Genomic DNA, 16064 nt, shown 5'->3' with positions numbered 1-16064 from the left:
TGTTCTCTTTATAAAAATCTCAATTTCTTCCAAATTAACATGCTAATTGCTTAATGAGAGCTGGCTATATGGTAGCATTGTTTCTATTTTATTTTATAACAATAGTTGGTTCTTGGTGACTTATCAGACATAGGTAAACTTCCCTTCCCTCTAATAAATAGCTTTATTTCATATATTATTGACTGTGAATGGGGAAGGAAATTAACTTTGTTTTAGAAAGGTTATTTTAAACATTTATTAAATTACTTGAGCTTTTATGCACCAACCAAACAGGTTATTGTTAGCAATCCAGTTGCTCTGAAATTGAAGTTGATACCCAAAGTGACGAATTACACACATGAAGCTATCATTATGTCTTTTCACAACTATGTCCAGATGTCCATAAGCAAGTCTAAAGTATTGCTCATCGTTAATTTGCTCATAATTTTGTAAAGTGAAAATGCCCACGTTATCACAGTCATTTCCATTTCATATATAATAGGTATTACTAAAATCTTCTCAACATTTATACTTAGTTTCTAAGTTTCATCCTGCTTACTGAAGCAGAGTTGCCTGAGATCTATCTCCTGCATGATCTAGTGGACATAGTAAGCAACTTGCATGGGCTCCTCAAGGCTTTGGGAGCCGTGCAGTATGGGCAGTCCTAGTCTTAGACATGAGAGGTTCACTGGACTGAACTGACACATTTGCCTTTCCCCTCTGGTTCTCTTGTCTTTCTTAGCTTCATCTTTTGCCCTTCTTAAGCCTGTACATTCCTTAAATACCTGCCTGTTTTGTTTTTATCAGATTCTTCTCTTTGTCAAATTCCCTGTTCACACTCATCTGAATCTCATTGAAAATGATATAGTTGATGAAATATATGTTGCACAATTAGAAAATAATTATTTCTCTCAAGTAGTTTTTAAAAAAACTAATTGAGTTTAATCTGTGTTTTCCTATTTTCTTTTCCAATTCTACACAGCATTGGCTTTCTACCTTTTGCCTGTGGACTCAGCTTCCTGAGGGTGTTTTTTTTTTAACATTTATAAATTAATTTGATATATGAGGGTTGCAATGACAGGGTGTAGTAGTTTTATGCCACTTTTGGAATTTTAACATTAGTACAGCAGGCATGCCATTCCATGTGTCCCTCACTTTTCTTTCTGGAACTAGCTCTCCATCCCCTTCATCCATGGCTTTCTGTGGGATGTGTGAATGGCTGCCCCATGTATTTTGTTGCAATTCTCCATTGCTTCTTGTGTCCTGGTGGGAATCTTGGTGATTGTTCTCAGTTGCTACCTGAACTCTGTGCTGGTTGCTGCTCTCCTCCCAGGGTCTTGTGCTGGCTGGTCATGTCTCTACCTCCTTGGCACTGCCCCTTGGTAGAACCATGGTCCCTGGATGACTGCCCCTAAACCCTTGTGAGGGTGGGGAGTATTCCCCTGTGTTGGGTCCCACAGAGCCCTCTACACTTGCTTCCATTTGCGAAGGCTTCCCGAGCTTTGGCTGTGGCTCAGTGGTCCTACTGTCCAAACCCTGAAACTTTCCTAGCTTCGACACTCAGTGGTAGCAGCAGGTGTTGGGATTTCTCCAACTCCTAAGGCCTTGGGAGGAAGAGAGTGGCTGTTGACATAGACCTCAAGAATTTTAAGAGTACGCCAGGAAACTTCTCCAGAAGATATGTAAAAGGTAAGATTCTGATTTCTCTAGGAAGTTATTTCAGATGCAAAGAAAACAAAACCTCTAGCTGTGGGTTTAACGTAAATGGATTTTAGTAATAAATACATAGAGAATTCTTGTTTGCTAACACAGCCAAAACTTGTCCTTCAATGGACAAATACTTACTGCCAACATTTTTGGGGTAGGGTGGTTCTGTGTGAACTTTGCTTTTCTATTCTATTTTATTTATTTCTATTCTTATTTTACTTATACAAAATTTTGGCATTGAACAAACCTGAAAGTATTTTACTTCATGTTTTGAGTTTGGAATTTTAAAGCATCTTGTTTCTCCATCTCACAGTCTTCTTTGTGTTTTTAGTAAGATTGTTTTTTGAGATTTAAAATGGATAAAAAATAAAAGTCTTCTATTTTATCGAAAATGCCTGTATTTTAGTTACCCCTCCATTGAATATTTAAAACAAAAAAAAATACTAAACGAGTTGCATACTTCCATTCTTCTAACTAGAAAGCAGGAGTGCAGCGCAGATGTGGTACACACACACACACACATACAAACACACACATACACACATACACACACACATACACACACATACACACACATACACACACACCACACACACATACACACACACACATACACGCACACACGCACACACACATACACACACATACATACACACACATACACACACCACATACATACACACACATACACACACATACACATACACACATACACATACACACACACATGCACACACACACATACACACACACACACACACACACCAACTCTTCCACCCGAGTCTCTAGTGCTGGGATTACAAATGAGAGCTACTACCTGAGCCTGTTTGCAGTTTTCAGGGTTATCCCTCTATGTCTAGTTAATGAGGGAAACGTACCTGTGAGTACGTACGGGATCTCCATTGGGTGCTAGTGCTGCTGTTTCTGAGCTGTGGAAGGAGGTAGTACAACCATGCACACAGAAGCACAGCACCGTGCCTGCACGTAGCTTATTTCTAGCATACTTCACTCTGCCCTCACAGGCACTAATCTGATTTCAGCATTACTATCAATTCATAACTTTTTGAAACCTTTTTAAAAATATAAATCTAATATCTTAATCAATACTCTTAAGCTAGAACCAAAGTTCAACCTAATTATAGTACTATAGTTAAAGTATATCCTTGCTGGTAACTTTGCGAACTGAAAATACATTTGATAATATTTGTTTCTATTCTGTTTGTGTTCAGCCCATTTAGTCATTTCCAAACCAAGGTGTGGAGACCAAGACTAGGAGATCGCATCATGCTGAAGCTTGCCTTGTGTGCACCTCCCTTGCTGTATTTTTCCAGAGGGAGAGCTTAGATTCTCTTGGGGTGAAATAACAGATGAATATAAGAATGCAAACTCTCAAAATTAATGAAAATACCTATAAATTAATTGCCAATGGTAGTTATTTCAGGAAGAGTATGAATTCTTGTCCATAGTAAGTATTTTCATAAAATAAGATCCAGACCCCAGCTTCTGCATAACTCAGCTGTGCTGAAACTTAAACACTGTCCATCCCTGCCTTTTTTCTTCTTCCCTGAAGCAGACACCTCTATGGGGTCGGGGGTGGTGATATTTACAGTAGATGTTGAACTAAGCAAATTTAAAGTTTTTATTATTTATTTTACTCACTGTAACAATTAAGTCAAAGTCTGTAAGCTTCATTAGACATGCCCATGTAGAAAAGAAATAAAAGAACAGACCTGTGCTTTGTCAGAGCAACTGAATGGAAAGATAAATGCAGGCTATGACCACATGCTGATACTTTAGAGATTTGTAAAACACTCCTATTTATTAGTCATTTTTATGTAGAGCTAAAGGCATATTGATCAGTTTTACAGAATTGAAAGATCTCGTTGTTAATTTTCATATTGTATTGATTGTCTACCTTTGAATCACATCTAATTTTTTTTTCATATGAAACTTGAGGTAGGGATAAGAGGGAGGTAAGAGAAGAGTAGGGGAGGGGGTAATGATAATACATATATCTGTATGAAATCGTCAAATAAAATTAATAAAAAATAAACATGATACTATTATCATTGTATCATGAGGATGAACAAAGTAAGATTTTATGAAATTGAATAGCCCACCATGGTCTTTACCCCAGGGCTCACTGGCCCACCATGGTCTTCCGTCCAGGGCTCATTGGCCCACCATGCTTTTCTCTCCAGGGTTCACTGGCCCACCATGGTCTTCACCAGGGCTCACTGGCCCACCATGGTCCTTACTCCTGACTGACACCAGAAATTGTAGCTACAGAAGCTGACTGTAAGATTTTTGCTCTTTGAACACCTTCAGCATTGAGTGCCAGCCTTCTGTTCTCATCCTTTGGATAGCTCAGTGCTACCAAGGGGAATCAACACAGCCCCCACCCAGTTCATTCTAGGCTGCTCTCTGGCTTTGTGACCTTGGGCTGCTCAGTTGCGGTCGTCTCTCAGCTATTGTCTCACCCTCTCTAAAATATGCATAATATTATCTCCTTGTCATAGTTTTTATGAAGATTTAATGAGACAGTGGCTAGCATACAGAAAATGGTGAAAGCGTGGTTGTTGCTATGTCATTTTTTCCCAAGTCACACTGCTGGAAAATGATTGAGTCACAGCTCAAATACAAGTGTTTCTGAATAAAAAAGTAAATGAAACTAGAATAGATACACTCACATATGCACACGCACACAAGCTACTACAGAAGCTGTAAAACAAGTGTCATACTCTTTCTGGACCTTGAACCTTAGTCTTCCCTCTCCACTGATACACACACGCGCGCGCATGCACGCACGCACACATACATGGATGATAAGTGTTGAATGCAGAGGTAGAAGTAAATACCATTGAGTCTAGTGGGTCACATGAACTCTTCCATTGAGAATTAGAATTTCAATTCCAGCGTTTAGAAGCTGTGATCTTAAACAAGTTTCTTAGTCCCTCTGCTGCTCCTTATAAATTATGTTAAAAATAATAAAATTAAAGAATCATTGCATGTATTATCACAGACATTAAATGATACAAATACAAATTAAAGGCTCCAATAACTATTGACTCTTATTAACTGTTTACTGAGATGTAAACATTTCTTTAACCGCATAGTGTTTTTAATCAAATTGACATGTCTGATTAGTGAAAACCATTCAGAGGTAAATCAGCCTTCCACTGTCTAAGGACTAAAGTGTGTTCCCTATTAGAGCTTTGTCATGACACAGACAGACAGTAGAAAAGGGGGAAGGACATCAAAGACTGAACCCAAATAATTGGAGAAGGGAAGACATTCTTTTCATCTTGCCTAATGTTAGCTACTAACACTGGAGTGTCCCAGATAGTGAGAGTAATGGAAGCTACACAGATGATAGAATATTCTATCTTTATTCTTTTTTATTGATTTTATTGAACTATACTTTTTTTTCTGCTCCCCTCCCATCCTCTTCCCTCCCCTTCAACCCTCTCCCATGGTCCCCATGCTCCCAATTTACTCAGGAGATCTTGTCTTTTTCTGTTTCCCATGTAGATTAGATCATGTATGTCTCTCTTAGGGTCGTCATTGTTGTCTAGGTTCTCTGGGATTGTGATTTGTAGGCTGGTTTTCTTTGCTTTATGTTTTAAAACCACTTAAGAGTGAGTACATATGATAATTGTCTTTCTGGTGGTGAATGCTGTTAGGATTTGCTGAAGGAGGCAGAGGCAGGAAGATCACAAGTTTGAGGCTAGCCTGGGCTGTCTTTATTCTTTGAAGGAGAACCCAACCTAGCAGCGAAGGCTCATCCGGAAGAGAGAGAGAAAGAGAGAGAGAGAGAGAGTCATCAAAACTAAAACATCTGGATTTAACTTTGAACGCTACCTGCTGCTATTGGAAACTCCTGGATTTAACTTTGAACGCTGCCTGCTGGCATTGGGTTCAAGGTGTTGCATTTTTTTGTCAACGAGGTTTTTGCTACTCTTTGACCTCTTACTAGATTTGAAAAGCTTAAGACCAGGGATTTATATATTGATTTATCATCTCAGCACAGTGTCTAGGAAAAAGTGGACACTTATGTTTAATTAGATGAAAGGAAATATATTGCAAAAATGAGTAAAAAGATTAACTTTAGGATATAATGGTGCCAAAGTGATTAGAAAGAAGGGCTATGGCATGGGAAGCAAGGGGCCCCACGAATCGCTAGGAATGAAGGGACAGATGAGGACAGGTGCTGCAGGTTGGAAGCGGTGCATGGTCGTGTTTTCCAATGCCGGGCCGAGGAAATGTATTCACTGAAATGTGCCCTACGGCAGTTAGCACAGGAATAACGTGTTCAAAGTCACTCACGAGCACACACATCACCGCTGAGGAATGGAGAACTAAAGGAACCCCTTGACATTTTATATTTTTCATGCTGAAAAATATACCTAGCATTAGAAATTCAGTTTGATGCCAGAATATGGAGGGGCAAAGTATTAGAAATATGTCATTGGTGAATATTCTTTGAAGAAATTTTCAAAACATGGTTTAAAACATACAATATTGTGAAATTGTAATTTGCAACAAAAACGTCATGGAGTTATGTGTATGAGAAAGGGTATAAAAGCTGAAATGTTTGCAGGGGGTTATTGGAATAGCTTGATGCTTGTTTTGTATTAGAACCCTAACTGCTCATTTGATGTTTATTCACAGATACATTATGGTAACAGCTTCTCTCATCCTTTATTAAAACAAGAAGACTTAAAAAAAAACAAAGGGAAATGCTCCGTATTAAAGCAAACACTTCGTGTTGATACATCTCAAACTAAGGAGGAACTGGTGCTCCCTTGGGCTGCTAACCTGCCCACTGGGCTTCAGTCACACACTCTGTGATTAGCAGTTGCGGCCATGTACAAAATGGGGAAGGAGTAGGACCATTCTCTGGCTTCTGTAGGAGTGAGTTCAGCTCTATGTAAGAGGCATTCTGGTGTCTGAGCTATATGCATTCACGCCTTGTATTCAGATTCTGGGGAGTGTATGCTGTTGCCCGTAAAGAGCATGTTTAGAAAATATCAGGCTAGAGTAAAAATCAAACCACATGAGCAAATGTTCCATGAACATTTGTGTCTTCATTTGAAAAAGACCATATGTTGCAAGCAGCGCTCCAGTAAGATTCAGATAGTGCTGAACTTTCAAGAATATCATCAGAACAAACTTAAACCCAGCGCATGTTTCAAAATTCTTTGCTATAAAAACATAACACAGATGTAAAGGTAATCATAGGATTGAGTGTGAATGGAGGAAAATTAGAACTCATGTGCACCTCCTTATATAAAAAAGTGGGGATCCTCTGGGCCGCAACTATTTTTGAATGTGGCTGGGTATGGCCTCTCCGTTTGCCTTTCTGATGTTGATGTTTGAATTACACAGTTCTGCCATGGTGGAGATGTAGTCTTCTCTTACCCTGGTAAACTTTTTCATTTTGTGTCTTACTTTCTCGTGCCTACTTTTAGTTTTTGTTTGCAGCTTGCTGTTTGTGTTTTAATTAGGTGGTAAATTAGTGATATTTTGGAAGCAGTACATATTAACTAGTAAATATGAAACCCATTATAAAATCTTTGACACATGAATAACTTAGATAAATAGGGTGCAGCTTCCCCCGCTTCCCAATTCTTTGTCATGGAATGTGTGTGTGTGGTGGTTTAATTTGCTTTTTTTCCTCTGTTTTAAAATATAAGATAATGCAGTGTAAATGAGATCAGTGAAATCTCTCCCTAAGGAGAATTTTGTCTGGAGGGGAAAAAAAGTGCTAAGGGTGAAAGTATTGTAAACTAAATATAAACTTCTAGATCACATGATGTAAATTCCAGAAATTTTATCCCATTTCTAGTAAAGTTAGAAATGTTCCAGTTTAACCTTGTGGTTAAGAATATCAGGTCCAGAGCCAGATAATCCTGGAAACCCTTCATCTACCATGTAACGGTGGTACTACCCATGAAGGTTCCTGATGTTGTTACATTGGGGAACCCCGATTTCTAGTCTCTGTAGTGGGTACAATAATAGACCACGGGTTTCCTTGAGGATTACACAGACATTAGAGATGCAGTGAGCTATGCCTGAAATACACCGAATACTAAGAAAGTTGTCGTTCTGCTGTAACTTCTTGTTTAATAAGAGAGATCAGAGGGAAGTGGTTTGAAAAGGCAAATAGAACATAGTAAGAATCCATCGAGCCTAGAAGTCAGCAGGGTCAGATCTGTGAGGCGCATGAGCTCACAGCCACAGGGGAGTGAAGAGAGAGCGCTAAGCCAGAGACAGAAATCACAGCAAGTCCTTGGCAAGGCTGTTGTTGTTTGGTATGGTGCCCCTTTGGAAAATGTTACCTTTCCCTCGCCGAGCCTACTCAAGGGCAGGCCTGCATGGCGACCTATAGTTGGGCAACATTCTGTGGCTACCTTCTTATAATCCTAAATATTCAGGTATTTTATATAACATAATCTAGATGCATTAGTTTTGGAACATTCCATATTTATTTTCTCTGCATTGTCCTACGTTTTCCTATGAAGAGTTCTTTTATAGATTTTGCACTTGTTATTGCCATTTGGAATCAGCCTGGTGAGTATCACTAACTGCGTATACAGTCATTCCAACGTTTTTCAGAGAGTAACTTCAGTGGTAGTTTCTTTGTTTTCTTTTCTTTCTTTTTTTTTTCTTTCTTTCTTTTTTTTTTTTTTTTTTGAGACAGGTTTTCTCTATGTAGACCCAGCTATCCTGGACCTCAAGGCTGTTCAGTAATTTTTTTTTTAAAGTTGTTTTTTTTTTTTTTTCTGTTCGAAGCTCACAATATCATTTACTTTAAAAAGTAAAGTTGGATCAAAAAGGAGACCATTAAAAACACTGACATAGCAAAAGCCTCCCACAGTGGTTTCTGAGTCTGTGATGAGCGCGCTCAGGCCTGTTCAGTGCAGTGGCTTTGGTGACATGGTCTGGCCAACCTGTACACAGACTTTTGTTGCATTGAACCCTGAGAAATTAAGTAACGTATTTTGCGTTTTCAAAGTCCGATAATGAATAGTTGATCTTGTTTCTCACATGCAAGTACAACTTTGTCATTATCCTAACACTTCACAAACTCAGGTAACAAAAAAAACATTAACTTTACTCAGATACTGTTAAGATGGCAGCGTAGAAACAGATCCCTTGAAAAAGACATCTAAGCCCAGAGGTAGTTGATTGGGAACCATTCTGGAACAAAAATTATCTAAAACAAACATTTTTTACTGAGGTCAAAGTCACATTGAAAACAAACCACAGCAATAACATTTTGAAGCTGGGCCTAGTAGCACAGGCCTGCAATCCCAGCAGAGTGAGAGGCTAATGCAGGGTAGGAAAGTCAAAGCTGCTTGGGATACAGAGCAAATTCACCAGCCTGATTAACTTAGCAAGAAGCCTTGTCTGAAAAAGAAAGAAAAATATTTTTTTTAAAGTGTTGTGCTTAGACAGTGGTATTGCAATTGCTTAGTGTACACAGTACTCTAGACACAATACCTAGAGCCCCAGCACAAAAAAACAAAAGAAACTAATATCCAAGACTTGATTATTTTAAAACTGGTACTATCTTTGTAAAAATAATATTTTGCATGTCCTCAGATTGGAATGAAATTATGCTTCTGATAATATTTGAATGATAACTTTTTCATTTTAAAGCTATATTGCATTTCAGTTTCGTGTTTTTCATAGGTGTTATTCTGCTAGTAGCTAAGATACATTGATTCTTTTAGAGACAGATTAGTTTCTACTGAAGCTTGTTTTAATATGCTTGAAGTTGTCAATGGAAGTCACAGCCTTCTAGTGAAGGTACTGGAAGCCAGGTGAGAAGAGAGCAAGCAAAGCTTGCATTTGTCGTGAGTTCTCAGCTTTCTAAGGCAGTTTGGGTTCTGCACAGGGCTGCCTCAGGCTGTGTTCTTTGGAGGCGCCATCTTGCTTCCTCAAGCTTTATGGGGCTAGTGAAGAAAGTGACCTGAGCATCTCGTGAAAGGTCTCTGGAAAACTATGCCCAGTGAATGGAGGCTTAGAAGAGGGCTGAGAATCCGTCTTTCCCCCTCAGTTTTGCTGTTGCTCATTAAAAACATTAAAGTGGAAAAGAAATTTGTTTTTAGTATTGGTAGTGTAAATTTTTAACCTGCTTAAGATAGCGGAGAAGAGTTCAAGCACTTTTTTCTATTAAAGTACATCGTATGAGGCAGGCGATATTTAAAATTTGGTCCTAAAGAATTTCACAAGCACTTCCTAAGTGAGAAAGCAATGCGATGGGAGGGAAAGTGGGTACCAAAGACAGAACCGTCTGCTCCTTATGGATAAATGTATTTTTAACCAACACTAGAGAATGTAGGATGTACTAGATCAACAAGAGTTTCCTGAAGTGGCTGGATATGTCAAATGTGTGTTAATGACTAAATGTATATATGAGTAAAAATTTACTTGGGTGAACAAATAAATGACCACATTTAGTAAGTTGTGTGTTCTTAACTTCCTTGTTTTAAGAAAAGTAACCAGTTTTAAGTGCTACAAAACTTATTGAAATGTATTAAAAATTTATTGACTAGCTTAATGTAACACTCAATTTTAACATGAAAAACAAAACACATGCTTTGGACCTTTACACGAGCACACGATCATAACCCTAGCTCTCTGATCTGTGCTGTACTGGAGAAGTTCCTGACTTTGTTCTAACTAGAGGAACGAACTGGAGGAGAGGGGCTGGCTGTCATTTCTGACTCATCTAATAATATGAAACTATGTAGTTCCTACTTTTCATAGTCATCCATCTTGAACAATAAAATCACACAGCCCACTCACATGCACTTAGGGAAACAGGCAGTGCTTTGGAAATGGTCGGGCTTACAAAGCAGGCACACTCAATCTTTTGTACTGTGCTCTTGTTGCTTCTTTTCCAATGTGGTGCTAAGGAAAAGTATCAGGTAGTCACCCCGAGGATTAAAATGTTACCAGTTGGGCCTGGAACATTGCCTTTTTCTAAGATAAGAAACATTTTTAATTTTTTTTGAGAATTTCCTATACTATAAATTCTGTATTTGCAACATTTCCCTCTTCTTTCCTTCCGTGTTTCTCATGTCTCTCCCATTCCTTTTCAAGTCTGTGACCTCTCATTCTTTAATTATAATCAGGGTATATGTGTTTTGTGTGTGTGTGTGTGTGTGTGTGTGTGTGAAGTTTATAAGCACAAACTATTGAAATCATTTAGTGGTGCTCTTATATGTACTTAGGACTGACTTTTGGGAATTTCCTAATCTATCAGGATCCTCATCCCTGAAGAAATCCGAATCTCAGTTCTTCACTAAGTATTAATTCCCTGTAGTTTTTCTAGAGCTAAAGCCTTATGGGATTGTTCCCGTCCACTTTACCATGTTAATTTGGTGGTATCAAGTTTTAGATCATACAGTTTAGGAAGGGAAGCTAGTATTAGCTGAGAAAGTAGCACCGGGGAGGGGGGCTGTTGAAGAATAGTGAAATAACAGATTGTTTTTCCACTAAATGAGGTCACAGGCATGGTGGAGAGCCAAGGCATGAGAAAACTCTAGCTGGAAAACGTGGGTGAAGCTGGGGCTGTATCAGAAAATTCAGCACTGGAGTCTGAACTTGAAGATAGCCTGACACTGACTTAGAGAGAGTATGATAAAGACTCTGTCTAGACAATGAGATTGTTTTTACATTACCCACTCAGTACCTTGTCTTTGTCTGGGCGATCCACTGCCTGTGTTCTTGCTTGTTTTAATAAGCTTAACAGAACATTGTGAGGAGAAGGCCTGTGTCCTGGCCACACATGCACTGGCTGAACCCTCCCCATTCAAGGGCTCTAATGGATTCAGATATCCTGAGTGGGAGTTGACTAGCACGAGATGGCTTTGCAGGACCGCCCCACAACCACAATGCTTGGCTTCAAGGCTCCTTACCTAAGTGAACCTCAGTAGTGATTTCCAAAACAAATGAATAAGACAGGATATTATATCAGTAGTTTTGATCATGCAAAGAATATTACAATATAACAAAACAACAGAGAGCACAGAAGCAGATAATACAAAGGCACATAATTCACCGTAGAAAGTGGAAATCCTTGGTTAAAACAGAAAATAGATAGGACTAAAATTTTGAAAGCAAATAGTTGCTGAGTGCTATTTCTAGCAGCCAGAAACAAAACCCCAAAACAAAACAAAACAAATCTGAATTGTTATTGTCTTCCATGTGTGCTTGGCTAAACACAAGACCTTTACCAGAGTAGTCAGATTTGTATGCTAGGCTACCTTATGGCAGAGAAGGCTCGGTTTGTCTTGGTGATTCTTATTTTTTTTCTATGAATTAAAAACTTCTGTGCCAAGCGGTGGTGGCACACAATCCCATCGCTCTGGAGGCAGAAGCAGGTGGACCTCTGAGTTCTGCACCAGCCCAGTACAGAGTAACTTCCATCACCACCACCAAAATCATAAAAAAGTTTGTGTTTCATAATATAATTTCATCGTTGAGCTGTATTTCTTAAATCTCAACAACTCCTTTGTTACTGTTTATTTATATATTTATATTACAATGATATTTAGAGTCCTACTCATATGTAGACACAAGGGAAGTGTCTGATATAGTTTACTTAAAGGCATACTGCTGGTTTTTAAGTCACGCTGTGTTTTCACACACGTTACTCTAAGTGACACTTGTGCCACCTGTCATTCAGGACGACATAGAGTGCCTCCCGAAGGTGTCCTTGAAGGAATGTCCAGGTGTTATATCATACAGAGAATCCACACTTGTCCCGCCTGTGGCAAAGCCTCTTTATATTTTATTGTCTCATTTTTGGATTCTATTTCAAGCCTCAGAAGTCCATTCTTGATATATTCTCCCATTGCTCTGAGTTTCTGCTTAATTTCTTTTGATGCATATTGGTTTTTTTTTTGGGAAAAAAGTTTCTAGGCATAAACTGCCTACTATTTTCATGGTATTTGTTTCAACATTATATTTAAAGTAAACAATATTGCTGTTCTAATTTCTAAACTATGTAGAGCTACAGAATTGTAAATTTTAGACACTTGATTTGTTCTTTCTCTTAACCCTTTGCTTCTTTTCAAAGCGGTGTAGAAGGAAACAGAAAGAAAAGTCAAAATTCTAGTTTGAGTAAAATAAAAACTAGTGACCATATTTCTATCTTTTTATATGTGCATCTGCTGCTACTGGTCGTCATCACTTAAAGTCTGACTGGTGTTGACTGGTCTGCAGATGCACACATCTGGTTCCTTTCAGATGCTCCCTACAGAGCACAAGAGCAGAGGTCCCTTTCCTGAGCTGGAAAGAAACACTTTATAAAGTGGAACACATTTTTGCCCTGTCTCACCTCCCTTCGTCTTCCAACCGCTCTCTGGGCTGTTCTGCCTCCCTAGAGTGTTGAAACATGTTTCTCTTACATGTCTGCTTCCACATCCTCTGTTTCATCTTTTCATAAAGCCTTTTCTGAGTGGGGACCCATAGCACTGTCCGCTCTTCTGAGAGCCTCTGTTGTCCCATTGCTCAGACACGGAGGGATGTTTCCACAGCATCGGTTCTTAGCTCCCCGCATTTGCCTGAGAGGCATGCAGGACTGACAGTTTGTGGTCCTGGAATGACCTTATTCTGGCATAGCTTTTTGGTTTTGACACTAAAACGTATTTATTCTTATTTATTAGGGACTTACATAGGTATACTTGTTTGGAGTTATGTCCTAGGTTATCAAGTCTGTGTTCGTCTGCTTTCTGAGTGATAACTTACAGAAGTATAGAATAAATAAAGCTGGCAGTAAATCACAGACTTCAGCTATGAATGTCAGGTATGCATCTTTCATAGGAGAGTGTCAGAGACGAGGGCTGTAATCAGTGTCATCCTGATAGCAGGTGTTATCCTGATGACAGTGCTTGGCTCAGAAAGGCTCCTGTCTTTGAGGCGGGAGTAATCCACTCCTTCGTCAGGGGCCTCTGAGATCCGAGCCTGCTCTGCCTTTGATGAACATGGGGTTTTTGACAGAGGCCCATGCTGTGGCAGAGATGGGAGGACACTGACTTCTCTCCGTCTCTGCACAGAAGTCAAGCCCCCATTTCTTCTTAGGTTGTCTTGGCTAGAGCGACATTGTGACAATTTGATGCATCAGAGACTGGGAGAAGACATCTGTGCGTGCACAAACATTAGGAAAATGCAAAGACCTTGATACAGATGCTGTGTTGTTATTTTTCCTCCTCTTCCAGTTTTCTTCATAAAGAGGCACATGAATGCAAGGGTATGTTAGGAAATAAACGTCACTTGGCTACCTCGAGTGAGAAGAATTAATTCTCTAGATATTTATTGAATTCTTGTCATAATTTAGGCATATTAAGCGCTGCAAATTCTATAGATCTTAGCTTTTGGGGTTTTATATTAATTTGAAAATCAAGGTGTAACAAACCCCAGGGCTCTCCAAAGCTCTGAACCTATCTTGTCGCCATCGCAGATTCCCACAGCATTATGTATTCAGTCAGTTAGACCAGTGGGTCTCCGCCTGTGGATTGTCACCCCGAAGATCATCAGAAAACACAGATGTTTACCTTCCGATTCCTGACAGTAGCAGAATTATAGTTATGAGGTAGCAATGACAGTAATTTGTTGGTTGGGGGTTCACCAGAATATGCAGAATTATATTAAAGGGTCACAGCATTAGGAAGGTTGAGAACCATGGAGTTAGAGCAACAGGAATGTACCACATCATTTTATACAGAATAGGAAAAGCTGAGAGGCTGTTTACAAAAGTTCAAGTTTGCTTCCTGAGATTGAGTGGAAGAGGGCAATTGATGGTTTGACAGTTAATTAATAGAGGGGGGAAGATGTAGACAAGACTGCTGATGAATGCATCATCAGAGGCCGACTGATCATGGTCTGCTGATCTGTCCTGTGTAAGGCTGCGGCAATCAGTGTGCTAAGCCTAAACTCCTCTTGTTCCCATGGCAGTACTGCAAAGATGGCAAAGTGATCTACATTAAAACATTTCACTTTTAAGCTTGTGGATCACGGAGATTAATGACAGCATTACATAACATTTCCACAGCTTTTTCATGTATCTGAGGTTACATTATTTTTTTAAAATTATAAAGCAAATATTATTTGTTCAGTAGTTTCCTCCTGATTAAAGCAATGTGGGAGCAAACCAAAGTATGAAGGAACAGAAAGGGCTGTGTGTGTGTGTGTGTGTGTGTGCGCGCGTGCGCGCACGTGCCTGTGTGTGAATATATACTCCACTGCCCTAGAGACATAATAGCGTTGTGACTCGATGTGGGCACTGCAGAGCCTTGGGTCCTCGGTTTAGCTATAAGCTGGAGCTCTGCGTCCCTGTTTGCCTGAGTGAGACTGGCCACATCACTGGGTAACTTGATTGCTGTTGGGAGGATGAAGAGAATTCCTGTAGCAAACGCTGAAACACACCAATACTCAGTTTAACATTGCTTCTTAAATTCAACCCCGGTGTTATGATTTAGATAGGACATGAATATTTAAATTTAACATAGAAATTAAGATAAGTCATCACTTCTGATACTACTTAAGTAAGGCTAAAGAATATTTTAAATCTTGGTAGATTACTATGTGTGGTGTTTAATTCATAATAATTTGACAGATAATATTTTCTCCTTTAACCGCTGACTCCTAGATTGTGTTAGGAGTCCAGGCACCTGCTCCATGGTCAGGTTGGCCTGAAAAGCCACTTTACAAATGTCTCCATTTAGATATAAAGTTCCTCCCCATCTTACCTGGTGTTCCCTAATCCGAGAACTAAGGAGGTCACTTGCACCTCTGAGAAGGTCACATTTAAGTGCATACTACTTGAAAAGTTACAGATTTTATGGAGAAAAACAATGAAACATTTTTCAGACCATCATTGTAGAAATAATTTTCTTTTTCTTTGACATTATAAAATATAATTATTTTATTCTCTTACTGAGGTAACTTTATGCATCTGAGTATTGTGGGTCTGTGTCTGTAAGTGTGTCATGTTCTTACAAAATTGGTCTAGTGAGAAGTCTTCCATGTTCTCTATGATACTGCCATGCAGATAATCTACCAGCGGCATTGTGTCCTGTAATAGGCAGACATTCTGGGAATAAGCAGAGCAGATTCACTGATTATTATTTGTGTGAGCATTGGGCTTTATTTTTCTCTTTTTTAGAGAAAAATACTTAAAATACTTATTTGTGTGTGTGCGCACATGTGTGCACACACACATGCATGTTTATGTATGTACTTGTATGATGCTTGTCCCTGTATGGAAGTCAGAGGTTCAGGATTAACCTCAGCATTTATTTGCTGAGCCTCTTGTCAGCCCACATTACTTATTTCCTAAACAAAGATCGTTCAGTCCTGAA

The 16064-nt window shown here is 39.1% G+C and overlaps 1 protein-coding gene across 12 annotated transcripts in view; it reads left to right on the top strand.

The window, feature by feature from the left end:
• Window positions 1–16064, top strand: part of Mbnl1 (muscleblind like splicing regulator 1) — a 168454-nt gene that overhangs the window by 83172 nt on the left and 69218 nt on the right. The gene's annotated exons all lie outside the window — the stretch shown is intronic.

This window comes from Microtus oregoni, unplaced genomic scaffold, assembly GCF_018167655.1.
Source record: "Microtus oregoni isolate MIOR12 unplaced genomic scaffold, Mior012 000010F_ref0000083, whole genome shotgun sequence".
NCBI classification, from domain to species: domain Eukaryota; kingdom Metazoa; phylum Chordata; class Mammalia; order Rodentia; family Cricetidae; genus Microtus; species Microtus oregoni.
Note: the sequence above shows the minus strand (reverse complement) of the source record. Positions and strands in the feature narration are given on the sequence as shown.